This window comes from Desmodus rotundus, chromosome 9 (assembly GCF_022682495.2).
Source record: "Desmodus rotundus isolate HL8 chromosome 9, HLdesRot8A.1, whole genome shotgun sequence".
NCBI lineage: Eukaryota > Metazoa > Chordata > Mammalia > Chiroptera > Phyllostomidae > Desmodus > Desmodus rotundus.
In genome coordinates, this window is record NC_071395.1 from 13,106,356 (window position 1) to 13,124,679 (window position 18,324).

Below are 18,324 nucleotides of genomic sequence, written 5' to 3' on the forward strand. Positions count from 1 at the left end.
CATATTTGGGTGTCAGGGCGGCAGACACGGTGAGGGTAGCTCTAACAGCAGCTTCAGGAATCCGAAAGCCTCTCAATGTTTGCGAGTGTTCAGCCTTTGAAAATTATTCCAGCTCTGTCGTTCTTATTTCTGATTTGTTTACCTGGCATTTCAGGCACCATCAAACACACCAATTGTTGTTTAACTCCTAAACTACTTCCATCTGCTACAGTCTGCAACGGCTGTGAAAATTTTGCAACAATCCTTTGCTGTGTGGCTCCCTTGTTTCCAAATGTTCTGCAGCTATGAATCTGGAATCTGGGTTCCACGTCTGCAGCGGCAGCATCACCTCCACCGAAATGCAGATTATCAGGCCCCCACCCTAGGAATTGTGAGCTGGTCCAGGATTTGTTTTCCTAAGCCCTTTAGAGTCCCCTGACGGATGCAAAGATTCGGACAAACACTGCTCTACAGCCACTGGTCAGAAGGCACTCCCTTTCCTGCACAGAAAGTGGGGAAAGAGAATGTCTGAGAGCTAGCATGGAGTATTTGGCTAAGGCATAGCAACTGTTACAAGAATAAGTCTGGAAAGGAAGCCCACTAGAAGAAAATGACTGGAGAAATTAGAAATCTGCATTACTGGAAAAATGCTGGTTGGTAGCCTGATGTATCGTAGTTCAAGTGTCATATAACTAACTGTATGAATCTAAAAGTATGTAACTTTGTATAAGATGTCTTTGCAATGAAGAATAAAGGTTAAAACTACAGATAATGTAAAACTATGTCACCTCATAGAGAAACCTAAGGTTAAATGAATTTCTCAATGAATATTTCTTGGGTTATTTTTTAATGGTGATAATTTGGCGTAAAGAATTAAGTGATTCAAGAGGAAGGAGAAACAAAATATTCTCATGTTGAGAAGCAAGGAAAATGTCCAAGAATCACAATAAAAACATTCATGTTTAAATTTAAAGAAGAAAGTTTGCCAAGCGATTCATGTGGGACTAGAGTGAGCCTGCATACATTTTGAAGTAAATTTCTCCCTATTCCCTGCAATATTCTCAGCTTCCTTTGAGTTATCTAGTCAGGTTTGACTCTACTTTCTCTAAGTTATTAAATTTCAGTCTCTAATTGTTTATTTACTTATTTCACCTTTTAGGTCTAACCTTTTTTTGTTGTGATATTTGCCAAGTTATTTCTTTGTTGCATGTTAAATCTCATTACAAATCTGGTGCCTTTACAAGAATTATTTACTTATCATGCTCATAAGTCACTTAACACATTCTTCTAATTCTGTGACACCAGAGGTCCTCACCTCCTAAAATCCCACGATTCTACAATCTCCAATTTGTGCTGTAGTCTAGAAATCCTAAGAAGATAACTAGAGGAGATAAATGAATTTGTTCAGAAAAGCATTTCAGAAACAAGAATCCCAACATTAATATTTATTTTGCACTGAACTAAACATGCATCTAGATTGAGGGATGGTTCACTGCTCGTGTAATTAGGCTAACAGGACAAAAGAACAGAATCACGATTCTGCAAATGAAAAGAAATGGAGATTCTGAATCAAATTTACAGTTAATGAGCCTTTTCAGGCTTCATCTTGTTGAACAATATATTCCATTATTATAAATGTTTGTAACAGATATAAGTCAGATAATATACAATGCATTGATGAACACACTTGGAACAATAACCTGTAATTTCTCAGTAGTTTTGAGGAACTGTATCATGTAGATGACATCTACTCCATGTCTTGAGTCACCTGAGATGATTTTTAATTGTGACACGAATCACCATACAATGCTCGAATGACTGAAGGCTGCATAGATTGTCAGAGCTGTCAAAATCCATTTTGATACAATAGATTGAAAAACAATAAAAAGGAAACTCCCTTAATTCAAGCTTGTTATGCTGAGGTTCAGAGGAGCCTGTTACAATGCAACTCTATTTCCTACTTGAACTCAGAACTAACTGAGAGGTAAAGCAAAGGAGCCAAGGTTGCTGCCACTTAGCAAGCCATTTAGCTGAATAAAGCCTTTCAAGTCGAGTCCATGGTTTGGTCCATTGCGAAGACGGACTTGGGAACCCTGAGTCTCAGAATGCGTTGAACTTCCCCATCCAGTCACTGGCAGGACTGCTCTGTTTACTCAGAACCAATCTGTAATTTAAACACTCAGCGGCAAAGCATAAAGCAGCCAAAAATCTGATGAAAAAGAACTTTCACCACACAAGATATGAATTATGTTTTTTAGTATCACCCAGGCATCTAATTTATAAATACGTCCTCATCTTTTATCTTGGTAACAAGCAAACTAGCTCATTCAGTGCCTTTCATTCTCAGTATTTTATGATGCTAGCTCAAAGCTTTTAAATCTTTCCAGTGTTCTCTACTAAACGTGCTCATGTCTGCTGGTCAAGGATTGCTAAAAAAGTCAAGCTACACAAAGTTTAATTTTATAATATCATCAGTAGTGATCTATAGTTACATTTGGAACCAGGAATATCACGAAAAGGGTAATGTAATATCTTGGACTTAACGTTGTGTCCAATCCTATGAAAAGGAAGATTCCAAAATTCACTTTAAAATGTGTTTCTGATTTCCCCCAGGGAATCTGGGATGGAGATGGAAAAATCCAGTGTTGGTTCTTTGCTGCTCCATTCTGGTGTACCCTACATTCTAGTGCGTGTTTCTACCGAGGGTAGGCGGGCCTGGCAGCGAGCCAGAATTACAGAGGAGGCACGTGGGTGCGGGCGGTAGCCTGATTTCCTCCCGTTCCCTTTCTCTCCCGTGATTCTCTCTCATTAATATGAGGGCAGAAACTATGGCACAGGGCGTTTCATGTCAAACTTTCCTAGGAAGCCAATTTTTCTTCAGGAGCATTTCCGCAATCTAGATGCGTGCACTAATGTTCTTTTTCCTGGGTATGTTATTTCTCACACTCGGCTCTCGTTCTGTTTTTTCTGACATTCTAGAAGAAAATTAATGAAACAAAATAAAGAGCCCTGGTGCTTTATCATCTTAACTGTTCAGCGAATCTAACTGATGCCTTGGGGAGATCAGGAGGTGCTTTTTAGAGCAAAGGGCTTATTGGGTTTTTTTAATGTTCTCTTTACCATAAAGAACCTTCTACGGTTGTGGTGCAGTAAAAAATAACAAATATAATAGCAAATATGATAATTAAATGTTTGGAGAAAATGGGAAATGACAACTTTACAGATTTCAAACTAAATGGCAGTATTTTGTCTCCAAACATGCATAGAACTGACAAATTTGGTCATTTGCTTAAAAGGAAGTAAACTAAAAATCTTTAGATTTCACTAAAAACTCTGGAATATTTATAACATTGAAAAGAAATACTTGGGAAGGTTGTAGAAATTTTCTTTATGGCGGTGTATAAAATAGGATTTCTTTATTTGGGGAGGATTAGAGCTGAGCCTGAGCCAGAATATTTTCTCAATATATATTACAACCTCTGTGTGTTTGGGAGTGTGTGTGTGTGTGTGTGTGTGTGTGTGTGTGTGTGAGAGAGAGAGAGAGAGAGAGCACATCGCACGCCATTTTCTCTATAGAGGAATTCATAATGCTTGTATATTGTAGGCTTTCCATCTAATTTGAGGTCCAAAGCTATGTCAAGATTAAAAATGGTAATTTTCTAAAAGAGTAATCATTGTGTTACAGATTCAAAGAAGTTAATTTCTCTTACATTATTTTTTTGGCCACGCAGAAGACGTGCCACAAAGAACAGCTTCCGGAGAAGTTTAAAGGCAAACAGCAGGGCCACTTCTTAATAGCTCCAAATGATCAGCGATTGCCAATCAGCGGAGAGGCCCACCTGTCCTTCATGTACCGTCTTAGGCTTAAAGGAGCTGCGGGTTCCTCAGGGTTGACGGGGGAGAGGGAGGGCGCCGATGACGAGAGGCTGGTGGCACTGACAAGGGCCAGGGCCTGTCACATTCATGTGGATGCGAGTTTGGGTTCTCCATCTGCTTCTTAATGTCAAGTTTAATTAATATAGCTCAGGCTCAATTACACGTTTGCAGTCTAAGGGTTCCTGTAAAGTTGAGTGTTTCCACCTGGAATGCGGGCCCTGCTACTCCTTTAACTAACACCTGGTTGTTTTTCCAGTCTGTTTGATGTCGCTTTCTCCAGAAACCTTATTTGACCTCTAAATTAGGGCTCTCTTTTATTTTTCTCTCTTATAACACTGTTCCTTTCCTTTAGGGGAATACATACATATATGTAACATATACACAATCTCCCATTTGTTCAGTTTCCCTCCCACAGTTGACTGTAGGGTCCAGCAGGGCAGGCACCCCATCTGGACAATTCAGCACCAGGTGGTACACAATATTTCCCGAGCGAATAAGTCCATCGACAACCCTACCTTTTTATATTAGAGTTTATGAGCCTCTTGGTCTTCATTTCCAATTAACCTTCGATTGGCATTACCCCTCACCAGTGTAGGCTAAGAATTTCAAAGTTCTTTCTCCATTGTTAAGGGGATTTATATTTAAAGGACTTCAATAGCGACTCGTTGTGTAAAGAAAACTCGTTTGATTGTACAAATATTCCATATTCTTCTAAAGGTTGAATTGTTTTTCTAACAACTACTCCCTTGTTTCCAGGGTTCTCACGGTCGGGGCTGTGCCCTGGCACAGCCGCTGAAACCCACTCACATTTCAGCAAAGGGTAGTTTCACTCTCGTAACCCACCCCGCCCCCCACCCCCAGCACAGTTTATGGCATTTGGGGAGATGCGTTTCTGTTTTGCTTGTGGGTAGCCATGGCAGTAACTCTGTCCTCGAAACTTCTAGATGCACAATACCTGTCAGGACAGGCCCTAGCTGCTGCTCAGTCCCTACGCCGTGTGACGCCCAGGTGGAAGATGAAGCGGAATAATTAGTGCCAATTTCTCTTCAGCTGAAAGGTCTCCTCCTCGTAGGGCACAGTACAATGAAATCCACCTCTCAGTGTGCTCCACGGGCCAGAAATGTGGGGTTCCGCTGCCCAGACGTGGGCACCGACACTTCCTCCTGGGACCCAGAACACAGCTGAGTGAACAAAGCAGAAATCTTGGCCCTCCGGCCACCTCCAGTGACCGTCCAATTTGCCTTTTTCCTCGTACTCATAAGTATCTCGAACACCATCTCAGCATCCATTTTGAATGCACTGTGCTCTGAGTAGCGGGCTGTCTGACACTTGTTTCAACAGAAGATGACTGTTCTCATAGAACAAGAGGCCTGCGTGTTGGCGGGTGGTGATGGTCATTCGGGGGCTCACAGAGTCAGGGCTTGGTGTCTCCGGGGTTCTCACGGCTGTTGGAGGGCTGAGCAGCTCCCAGCAGCCTCTGCTCACACATTCAGGTTCACAGGCAGACAGCAGGGGCAGCTGGCAGCAAAGTCTTACTCCTTCCTCATAAGCTCCCCAGCTTCCATTTCTTCCCCTTATATTTCGTTGGTCAGAACTGTTGCAGCTGGGGAAAAAAATGAGCAATAGCTTCTCCAATCTTTACAGGAGGTAACGGAAAATGGAGAACGGGATTGAAAAGGTTTTTGACGATAGTCACATAAGAGTCAGTAATAGATCCCAACTTGGGACTCTGCTCAGCCCTTTGCAAGTGATTTTCACGGGACCAGAACTGCTCCTCAAGCAGCCAGGCAAGTTTCAATCTGCCCCAGGGCTTTTGCACTTGCCATTTCCTCTGGCTGAAGGTTCCTCTGCCAGGCAGCTGCAGGAATCCCTTCTCACTTCTTCCAGTTTTTACTCAGAACGCTGCCTGTCTCCATAACACCTGCCTTGGCTACCTGGTCTGAAACTCCAGACCCTCCTATTCCGACATTTTATGTGACTCTTCTCTGATTTTAGTTTTTTTCTTAGCACTTGTCATTATCTAATGAACCATATATTTTATTCATGTATCTGGTTTATTTATTTTTCCCCATGTGATGTAAAATAAATAAATAAGTAGCTGTAAGGGCGGGGATTTGTGTCAGTTTTATTTGCTACTGTATTTCAGCAATGGGAATGAAACGTGCTTGGCACATACTAGACATTCAATAAATGTTTCTTAAAAGAATGAATGAATGGTTGACACGTGTTTGCTTTTTGGCATACTTGGTTTGTTTTCTTGCCTGCCTTGTGGCGTTTGCTCGGCCTTAGTCCCCCTGCGTCCTCTTACTGGCTTGACCCACTCTGCCTCATCTCGGTCTCTCTGCCTCGTGTTCCCTGACCACCGGACCCAGCTCCCGGGATGTTAGCTGGCGATTCAGATTCTGTTCCTTTCTTTGTGCCTTGAAGTCTAATTTCTGGGGCTCCTACTACCTAGGTGCTGTAACTGGGCCATGGTGACAAGGAAAACAATATCCCTATTTAAGGGAGCTTAGATTTGAAGCCGATTTTTTTTTCTCCAGAGATTCTGAGTTGTGACAAATATATCACCTCTGCCTCTTCTCTACCTCCACCTACCACAGGGCGGCAGCAACAATGGCAGCCAGTTTGGCAGGCGTCCCACTGGGGAATGACCCAATGCGGCACCTGGGAGCAGGATGGAAGAGTGGGAAAGAGAGATGAGTCCGTGTGCTGCAAGCCTTCCAGCCAATGGGTGACACCTCGAGGTACCCGCAGAAGGAATGACTCAGCAGGGAGGGGCTGAGGGGTCGGTTCCCTGGTTGTGGGCCCACACGAGCTGGCCATCCAATTTCCCACTACTGTCTCACTTTCTCGTTACATAGAAAGGAGGGTCATTTCATTCTACATTTGTTCTTAGATAAATGAGAATGGCCACGGAGGAAGAATGGCTACATCTGTGTAGGCTGTGGAAAGCAATGAGGCGCCGTTCTGAGTGCCATAAGCACATGGTTTTACGGAACTTGCTCGCTCACCTTTCTGTAGGGGTTTCTGACAAATTGCGACCCTGTGTATGAATAAAATTAGAGACACCGTATTATAAAGAGTCAAACTATTGAAAGACAGCTGAAAATTTTCTGGGAAGAATTAACTTTTGTTAGTATGTTATAGCTGGTGAAAGAGCACTGGAAAATTTGTATACTGATACATGATATTTAGTTATTTAGACATTATATTTTAATGAATCCATAACATGTTCACACATAACTAAATTTTAATAGCTATTATCATTTTCATATTTTAGGTTGGACCACGTAGAATTCCTATCTCTTGAAAGCCAGGTGTTTTCCATGGTAATGTCCATTGTTAGGATAATTACAAATGGAAAATCAAAAATCTCTTTTACATATAGTTGACAAAAATGACTGCTACCCTGCCACCTATTACAGTAGAACGGTGAGCTCCTTCGGGGCAGGGACAGGGCCTTATTTATGCTTGCTCATCCTCACGCAGAGCACCAGGCAGACCCTCACACACACACACACACACACACAACACATTCAGTATGAGTAGAATTCATCCGAGAGCTGGCCTGTGCACTGGTTGGCTCAGAGAAACACAATTCCCATGAAAAGTAGTAACAAGCATGCCCTCTGGAGCCAACTGCCTGGGTTCAAATCCCAGTTCCGCCACTTACTTGACCCTACACCTCAGTTCCCTGCTGTATGAGATTGATAGTGACGCCTACCTCACAGGGTGGTGGTGTGGATTCAGTGAGTTAAGTAAAACACCTAAAGCATTTGGAATGGTATCTGGCACATAGGAAGGACACAACAGTATTGGCTATTATTATGTAAAATAAGCATGCATACTCAAAAAGAAAATATAAAATACAGGACTACTACCCACTTTTCTACTCCTTCCCCCTTTCACATTCTCTTTCCAGGCACATGTGTGCATTTGGTGGGCACACACACACACATTTGCACACACATATGCCTGTCCACACCGTGAACCCCTCATCAAAATGAAAAGAGAAGAGATTGCTTCACAGGCTACCAGGAAAAATACTTAACTCTTCCCTGGGGATCCTGCCCCTTTAAATGAACTCAGCCTGCCCTTGTAAATCTGAGCTGGGATTATGTAAAAGTCCCCTGAAAGGCCTGCAGACTGTCCCTGGAATAATTCCAGGTCATTTTCCATCTGCCAGTGGTGCTAATCCTTGATCTTGGCATGACTAGATAATCTTTTCAGATATTAATTTATGTGGCTTTCTCCTTGCATCTTCTCTTCTTCAATGCCCCGACAGCCTCTCTCTATTCCTCCCTCCCCTTCCCCTATGCATGCTGACCCCGGTCTATCAGCCTTCTGGCTGAGAGGTCAGAACTGGTTGGGGGATGTGGTTAGGATGGAAAGCACTATAGAAACTTGCAAAAAAACCCTGACGTTCTTTGCTCAAATTCTGAGTTGATAGGATAATTAGAAGGTTTGTAATGCCAGTAGAAAGGTTAAGTGAATTTGTGAGGGTAGAATGATTTAGATGAAGGAACACAAGGGAAAAAATATTCCCTGTAATGTGTATGAAGGTTCTATTGGATTGTGACTGGGTTTGCAATCTGAGGCTTTTACCGGTAACAGAGACCTGTCCCTGAGAAGTCTCAAACATGTGACGTGACTCCAGAGAGGACTGGCTGCACAGTATGTTGGGAAGCAGGGATCATAGGCACCTCATTAAAGATTTCTGCACGCGAAGCTCGGGCTGAACACCACAAAGAGCCGGCAATAAGCAGACACGTGGACAAAGATTATGGGATTCTCCAAGTACTCTTTGTGGACAGTAGGCCCAAATCCAGAATGCTCCTACCCTAGGCATTGGCAATGCAGAAAGCTCTGGAACAGTAGTTGAATGCCTGTGTCCAGAGAAACTCTAAGAAATGACAGGTGCACTTTCCCACCTGTCTAGTGGAATGGGGTTCAAAATAGAAGTTAATTTGTTGTAAACAAAATAAAGAGGTACAATAGTTCTGACAGGTGTTTTGAACTCCTACCAGGCCTTACCCTTTTTTACTGCTAACCAAACCCTGACCCTCTCAGGGAATTCCTATCTTCTCCGCGTGATAAAACTGTTGATCAGGTCTTCCTTTGGCAAACGGGAGGAGGCAGAAGAACCCACACTGGCTTCCTGTGGTTTTCAGCCAAAAAGACGAAATTTATCTATTCCCTTTTGCATCTGTAGCAAACACTTAATAAGTACAAATATTCTCCAATCCATCGCCTTCCCCGCTGTCTGTGAGTTTGTGCCGCTGACCTGTTTTCCCCCTACGGGTGGACAGAGACTTTAACGGAGATCAACCGAGGTGACCGTCCGTGGCAGAGCGGAAATAGCTCTCAAGGTCACAGTGACACCCCTGACACACGTCTTGTCCAAAAGAGATGGAGTAATATTCTCAATAGACACAGATTGTAATACAAACATAAAGGTTATGACTATGCTGCTTTGCACATTTTACACGTGCTGAGTTGGTCCCCAGTCTTTGGTAGAATATTAATAAATGTTTGCAGGGCCAGAGATATTAATGTTCTAATCTCAGCATGATTGCAAGCTAAGACTATTTATTATTTAAAAAAAGTGATTCTCATATACGCAAAACCAAGGGGTATTTTAAAGTGTAAAATGTTGGCAAGGCCATCTGATAAGTGCATGCCTCGAGGTCTATTCCTGAACACAGTTAACCCATTTGGGAATAAACATTCTTAAAATAAAATGATCTTACATCAAATAAATATTGACATGCTTTTTAAGGTCCTTTGACACCAGATTGGAATATGAACAGGAGACTAGATTTGATTTATTTTTTCTATTGATAACTGGAATAAAATTCACTGCATTTACTTTATAATATAAATCTCAAGTATTAACGAATCATTTTGAGTTTCTGTGGCCCCTGTCGTACCCTAAGTGGCTGGTACAGTGATACAGGCTATTCACATACCATGCTTCCGAAATGTTCTTCATATGCTGTTTTTTTCTATACTGCTCATAAACTGAAGGACCTGAGGTGATAAAACAAGGTTTTTTCCAAGCTATTATTTATCTCTGCATAGTTCATTTTTTCATTTCTAGACTATGCTTCATAAGTAATAAAGGAAACAATAAGAATGGGAATTGGGTCTAGGAAGACAAAATTAGAGAGAAAAAATAGCTTCTATTGTTGAGATAGAAGATGGATTTATAGAGGCAGGACAAAAGTTTCAGTTATTCTTCTAATGAATATTTTGGTTCCACACCAAAGCCCAAGTATGGTTTGTCTGCGAGGGGGTTCCATTATGATAAGAAATATTTCTTCTTGGGAGCCAAAGAACAGGGAATACATCTCATCTCGCTGAAAAGCAGACCCATACTTCGTTAATTCGACAAGAGAATGGTTGATGTCACCATGTCCCACAGAGAAACCTCTTAATTTCTAGGTCCTAAGAAGCAGTCTCAAATTCCCCTTCCATGTGAGAGCAGGCTTTGGGTGAACACTCATTTTAAGAAATTACTGCTTCCCAGTTTGGGTCGTGTGTGCCTGTGTGTGCTGGAAGAGAGGATCCTCAATTAAAAAGAATTAATATGTGTAATTGCTGGAGAGAGGAAGAAGTGGGTCTTGCATCTTAATTTTTAAAAACGGAATCACTAGGGTGGCATCTTTACACGATGCAGCACTCTCTAGCTCCAGTCCGTCCCTGGCCCCCGCAGGAGTACTCCTGTTCTAAAATTACCTTGGGGTCTGCTTTGTCACGTTGCTCTCCTTGCATTGGCTGCTCCTTTCCCTCTCTCCCTTCTTCCTCCCCCTGTAAAGGAGGGCCTAAAACCCCAGACACCAAGTTAGAGATTGCCATAGACCAGGCAGGTCATAAGGTTTCAACTGAGGATGCCACATAAAGAAGATATAAACAAATATTCCAATTTTTAGATGGTGTGACAGGCAGAACGGCCCCCCAGAGGTGACTGTGCCCTAATCCTGGAAACCTGCGATAGGTTATGAGACTTGACCAAAGGGACTTTGTTGGTATAATTCAAGATAAATTGAGCTATGGAGTTTAATCCTGGACTGTCTGGGTGGGCACATCAGAACCTTCTCTGGCTGGAGTCACAGAGATGCAACCGAAGAAGCCAGAGAGGTGGGAAATGTGAGAGACTCGTCCTGTGAGCTGACTCCTGGAGGGGCCACATGAAAGCAGGGGGTACACCTGGGCAGCCTGGGTGATGGCCAACGTGGACGTGAGGACCTCCGTCCGACAATCATAACAAATTGAGGTGAACCAAGGAGCTGCATGAGATTGGGAAAGGATTCTTCCTCGCAGCCCCCACCCAGGAACGCAGCCCTGCTGACACCCTAATTAGGCCTTGTGAAACCCTGGGCAGAGCGCGCATGGAAGCCCACCCAGGCTTCTCACCTGCCGAAGCTGTGAGATAAAAACCAACCAGACAGACAGACAAGCAAAATTGCATTGTTTTAAGTCACTAAGTCTGTGCTAATTTGTTATGGCGACAGTACAAAACGAACCCATATGGATGTAGATTCTAATAGAAGTTTTTGTTCTATATTTACTGTAAAAGTTTTGACAGTATAAACATTTGAAGACAAACCAATTTCAAGTAGCTTTCTCTTAACATTTACCATATTTTTCAGACTATAAGATGCACCTAGGTTTTAGAGGAGGAAAACAGGAAAAAAAATTTTGAAACAAAAAATATGGTCCTGCTCCTGCCTCCTGTGACCCCCCCTCCACCGCCGCCCCCCCAACCAGCGAGCCAGGTAAGCTACATTCGGACTATAAGACACACCCCCATTTTCCTCCCAAATTTTGGGGGGGAAAGTGCATCTTACAGTCCGAAAAATACGGTACCTTCTTTTATCAAACGGGGCTCAGGACAAGAGAAACCACTGCAGGCGGGTATTTCAGGCAGAAAGGATCTAACACAAGATTTTAAGTACTTTACAAACAAACAAAAAGAAAACAAAGCAAGACTTGAGGAAGCATAAAGTGATGAAAACCACCTCTCATGACATGTGGAAACTGAAGGAACCACAGGAAACCGCCAATGATCTTAGTAACCAATGGAGCCGAAATGAGTTATTCTCAGAAAATGCCTGGAAGTGGCTGGCAAAACTCCGGCTCTACTGTCGGCAAGAGCAAATGCCTCTTGCTCTGCAGGAGAAATAATAAAGGCTTCTGCCTCTCAACCGCTTTCCAAATCCCATGCCTCTCACGGGTGGAGTCTAGCCCAGATCCCAGGCTTCAGCCCCTGTCATGCGGAGAACAGCACAGGGGGAAAGCGGCCCCGAGTGCCTGGCATGCTTCCCCACCCCATTGTCTGCATTGTGTCCAGGCCCACATGCGGAAAAATAAAGAAAACAGAAGGCAGGGAGAAGAAAGGACCTCCACCCACCAAAGCACTTAGAGACACCACGTTCAGACGCTTACGAAGTGAAATTATAAAAGAGCTTTAATTCTATTTGCGAGCTTCATTTTTTTCTGGATGAATGCCTTCACTCTCAATCTCAGGAGGTTTCCATACTCATGAGATACAGAATTAGGAGGTGTTAGAGACTAACTACTGCAATCATCTCCTCTTGCATAAAAGAAACAAAACGTCTGTAGAGGAAACTGGATAGTCCTGGTCAAGATAGCTAGCGAGTGACTAAACAGGGTCCAGGTCTTTTGAAATCTTTCTGGTCTCCCAGCATACTGTGAAGGTCTGTGAAGTGTCTGGGGTTTACCTGCCTTGCAGGCTGAGTCAGCCTGCTGCTGTTTATGGATGCTGGCAGGAGACACAGGGCTCTTGGATCCGGGACAAAGGACTTCAGTACTCTTGGCACAGCAGTGGCCGGAGAGTCACGGTCACATTGCTTTCCCTTGATTCTCAGATCTCTCAGAAGTAGTACAGAGGGCCAGGCGGATGCTATGCACACGGTAGATTTGCCTCCTAGCCACAGAACACTGGGCTTGAGGAATTGACTGCCTTTTTTTTTTTTTCCCCCTGATCTTTGTCCAGTGAGTCGGGTTACCTCCCTCCTCAGGGTTGCGCTCTGCAAATACCACCATGAGGAATGGACCCATGAGAGGGCCTTGCATTCTTCTCGGCACGCTCACAACTGTGTGCCACTGAGGGTCCATGGCAAGTTGCCTCTCCCCACAGCCGCCAGTGTAGGGAGTACTGAGATGACACACAGGCAGCTATTCACACTTAAAATGTAAAATGTTTAATGTTTACTCCATGCAAATCAATGCATATTATATATGTAAACGTTCTATTTCTGAAATGTGCCCACAGTTCTGCACATTGCTATAATTTGTTCATTTTCACTACCACTTAACATTGCATAGGGTGAATATGGGACAATTAAGCCGTTCGCCTGTTGATGAACATGTTAGCTGGTTGGCAGGATTTTTCTACTAAAGCCACTGTTCTCGCACACGTTCCTGATACGTCACTGCCGTCATTTTCTTGACGGTATTTGACTAGGTGTGAAATTACCAGATGATTAATGAGGCTAAAAATAACTGCATATATTTATTCACAATTTGTGTTTTCTTGTCTGTGAATTGCCTGTTCCTATCTTTTACTCACCGTATTATTGGGTTGCTTCTGTTTTAAAATTTATTTTTAAGAGTTTATGATTTTATTTCTGATTCATGGTTAGAATGAAATCTCTCAGTAATACAAAGGACCATTCTCAATCTACCCCCTACTGCCAAAAAAGATATCTATTAAAACTTACTATTTCAAACATTATTTTAGTGGCAATATGATAGAAGCACTTTCTTTAAAATGAGAAGCCAGCCCTGGCAGGTGTGGCTCAGTGGATTGAGTGCTGGCCTGTGAGCCAAAAGGTCACTGGTTTGACCCCTGGTCAGGGCCCACGCCTGGGTTGCAGGCTGGGCCCCCAGTTGGGGGCATGCGAGAGGCAACTGATTGTTTCTCTCAGCACTGTGATATTTCCGCCCCTCTCTGCCTCCTTTCCCTTCTTTCTAAAGATAAGTACATAAAGTCTTTTTAAAAATAAAGTAAATTAAAGTCAGAAGCCAGGCAAAGGTGTCCTCTCTCATGGCTTCTATCCAACATTATACTGGACATCTGACCCAGCTCATTAAGGCCAGAAGAGAAATAAAAGAGAAGGAATTGAAAAGGTAGAAAGAGAAAGGCAACTGATCACAGATGATATAATTTTCTTCTTAGGAAAGCCAAAATTATTCACAGGAAAGTATTAGAAATGGTAAAAGAATGTGTAAGGTGTATAGTTATGTTTAGAATCATGAGTGATGAGTGAAATGTTTTTAGGCAACTAATGAGATGACAATGTACTTTTTCATCGTTAAGCTGTTAACATGATCAATTGTATTTGTAGCTTTCTTTTTCGAGTAGTAGACGACTTCTGTGTCTATTTGTTCGCCTTCTATTGTGACCTAATGCTTGACTGATGTTATTGTGTAGATAACCTGAAAGCCTACACTGGCGATTCTTTCCCCCAGTGGGTATTTACTTTTGCTTCTTGTTGAAGTTGGGGACACTGATGACCCGGGGAAACTGCTGGCCCAGAACCACGGGAGCTGCCTTCCAGGCCCCAGGTTAGAACCAGAGCCTCTTGTCGAGCCCCTCGCACTGGCTGCCGGCAAGAGCCAGCCTCACGTGCTGTGCTCACGTGGGTTTTGGCCCTCAGACCAACACCCCTTACATGTTAGCTTACTTTTTCACACCCCTGGGATAGTTCCAGCTTTTGTTTTATTTTATTTTCCCAGGGGAAAGTGGTGGTGGTAGAGGTTTTCCTTACTTCCTGTGAGCTCAGTGATGCATTAGCAATTAGGTTGTGTGCAAGATCTTGTTTTGTAATGAAAGGAATGTTTTAAAAAAAAACATTGTTTTCCATTTTGATGTCCTTTGTTTATTAAAAAAAAATACATCCTCACAGCTTTCAAACTTCCTGGCTTGTGAAATATCAAAGACCAAGATATGGGTGAAACTGCTAGTTTTCTACATAATATGCATAATCCATTTCTCCCTTCATAACAGAACTTCAATTTTAATCGGGGTTGCAATATGTCCTGCTGAAAAACTACATTTGCCCATCTTCCTGGTGGCTGGACCTGCTCAAGTGACTTAATTCTGGTTGGTTATCGGAATCCAGTCATCTGGTTGGGCTTTCAGAAAAGCCTGCTGACAGAGGCTGACTCGGCTGTAGCAGGGCCTCTTGCTTTTCTCCCTTCCTCAATTTTCCTGCCTCAAAGTTTGCTCTAAGATTATTGTGCTTGAGAACCTTGCCAAAAGGATCTCCAAAACTTTGTCAGTGAAGTCCCTGAGCCTTCATACTTGTCCCGGACTTCCTATAACATGAGAGAAAATAGGCTGTCTTGTTGGATCCACCATTACTTGGGTTTTCAGTTACATGCAGCTGAATGCGTGTCCCAATGGATACATTTTGTATCTGATTTTGATGCAATTTTTAACTGTTGTCTTAACATCTTTAAGTAGTAGACTTTAGGAAAAAATCAGAGTAGCAGTCACATTTATCTCATCTGTTTGTAATTTAAAGTGTTTTGCTTTATCATGGCTAATTATGAAAACAGCTGGAGAGTAGCTATATCTATGCTTGCTATTTCAAAAAATCCTTATGGACGTTACAATTTGATCCTACTGTTTTTAAAAAGCAAACTATAATTTAAGTCAGTACTTATTTATCTGGTATCAAATATTTATCATGTTTTACATATTTTACACCTCTCCAGGTACAGCCATTAAGGTTCTTCAACTTGTATCACCTTCAGTCTGCACTAAAGGTTACGTATACATTATTCTTCTACTAGTTCCCAAGTAGGAAAGTAGTAAAATTGACTACTCCTGTTGGGAACTGCCCAGCCTGGTTTCAGAAGCTGTAACCCCCATGGCTAAGGCTGAGTAAAGAGACCCTGGAACCCTGAGCCACTAAGGAGACAAAGCTTATCTCCCTGGCAGGGGTGCTGCCTCTGTCCCCTTTTACTTCACCCTTCTTGGCCCCGGGCAGATGACTGGTTAGCCAATGATGAGTAAGATTCCTCAAGGGAGGGATGACCTAAGCCAGGCATGATCAAGAAGGGGCTCTCAGGGAAAGACTTGGGGGGCTATAGAAAAAGGGGGTGATGGACCCTCACGCATTGGGTCTGCGAGATTCTCCTAACCTCTTGGCTGCCTTCCTTCCCCTGCCCAACTTAAGCCTGAAACAATGCTGGGGGTGGGTGCAGCCCTGTGCTGGAAACCTCGGGTTCCCCAGGGTGATCAGGCCTAAGAAAGAATGCATAAAATCCTGTGAAACCTGCTTTGCTGAGAATGTTATCAATTTCCTGATAAGGGTTCAAGCATGAAATGAGTTTGTTTCCCAAAGTTTTATAGCCCTTTAGCTAACTGACCCTGACTCAGAATAAGCCCTCAGAGTTCTTTGTATGTTGTCTATTGTTTGATCCTCACTGCCTGACAATGACTGATGAGCTTTACCTGTATTCCTGTGCAAACTGAACCCAATAAAAGCCCATTGAGGAACAGGTTCCTGGCCCTTCTCCTTGGAGAGATCAGCCATATTTCCTCCCCAAGCAGATCATGTCTTGGTAGACTTATTTTCATCCGTGGCAGACTGTGGCGGAGGGCGGGGGGGCGGAGGGCGGGGGGGGTGGGGGGGTGGGAGGGTTGGCTCTGTGGGCGGAACCTCCCCCCCCCACATACTCCTTTAACTCTTTTCATTTATTTCAACTTATCTTAATTATATATTTTTTGGACATCTGTTGAATCATGTCATAGAGATGTGTGTATTGGATAAAAATCACATTCTGTGTTCAAAACTAACTGTAGATGACTTTCCAGGTTTGGAAGATAAGGCTGTTGGACTTCACTGTATAACCATTACCATCAATATTTTCACCAGTTTTTAAAAACTCATTCCATCTGAAACTCCACACTCAAAATTTTAATAGTGATCATTCCTAAAGAGAAGGGAAGAATCAGCTGGACAGGAAATGTGAAAAAAGTGGATGCTTTGATGATGGTGAGTGAGCCTTTGCAGTATAACCTCTAACACCCAGTCTGACTGATGTGCCACGTCAGGGCCCCCAGGAGCGCCATGTGCTGGAAGACAATACCTCACTGCATATCCCAGCGAACCCACTGAAGGCTATTGGAGGCCGGTGTTCTCAAGGAGCAGGGGGCGGGACTAACGGATGAGAAGGGGCTGAAACAAGCAGCAAAGGTGGCCCCTCTTCTGGAGCCACGGAGCTCCAGACTTACCGTCTGGTCTCCTCCTGTGTGTGAGCTCATGCTTCCTCTTCCCAGCAAGCCTGGAAAGAAGGGGCTTAGTAACTGTAGACCAGGGGTGTCAAATTTTAGGAGTGTTCTGGGGCCACTGCGGGTTTTTCCTATTGCACTGTAGAATACAGTGGAGAGAGCCTTAACATCAAACACGTGCTTGAAGGTGGGCTGGTAGGTAGCAATTCTCTTGTAGTGTTTTTAACTTACTTTCTACCACTCTCCTAGGAAACAAAGGTGACACGGGCAGTTATCCCACCAGTTTTCTCTGGGTGGGAAGATTTGTCTTTAACCTTATTTTTGCACCAAGAGTGTTGTCCTTTGTGAGTCCCAGCTTTGTGCAAGAGTCTCAAACCCCACGCCCTCCCCTCCGGCCCACAGGGCCCCTGTCTACAGCGCACATGTTGTTTACTAGAATCCAGGTTCTAGGTCACTGGGGGTTTCAGATGGACTCAGCCAAATGGCAGCTCCAGAGCTTGCATTACTGTCTGAATTAGTACTTCCCTCATCCCTCCTGGTCTCCTTGAACTTCTGTTGCTTTCCCGTCGGTGTAGTCGCACACTGTAAAAAAGGGTTTTATCTGTTTGGTTCTGTTTTGTTGGATCCAGAGTTTTGTGTACGCTTGTCTGAGTGTCTCTAGACAGCTTGCCAGAAGTAGATATCTGGATTTAATTGCGGGAATGAGCCTGCCAGAATAATGGTGTGCTTTTTTTTCATCGCTGATTTCTTTATTGTTACTAGCTTCTTTTGCTTAATATTATTGAAAGGTTCATCCATATTGTTATGTGAAGATGTAGTGTGTCCATTCTTGGTGGTGTGCAGTGTTTTGAGTTATGAATAAGTCATGGTTCATTTATCCATTCTTCCGTTGAGGGACACGTGTGTTTTTCTAGTTTGGGTGCTGTCGCAAGTGGTGCTACCATAAACATCTTTTTGTGTGTGTTTTGGTAAATACAGGTATGCAAAATTTAATACATCATGCTAAATAATTTTCAAAGAGGGAGTCCTAACTTACACTTCCCCAAACTGAATGAGAGTTCTGGTTGCTCCATAGTTTTACCAATACTTGATATTGCCAGTTTTTTTAATTTTAGCCATGCTGATAGATGAGATATAAGATATGTTTTTTAATTAATTTTGGTTTGACAACTAAAAGTATAGCTATTGTCTCATATCCT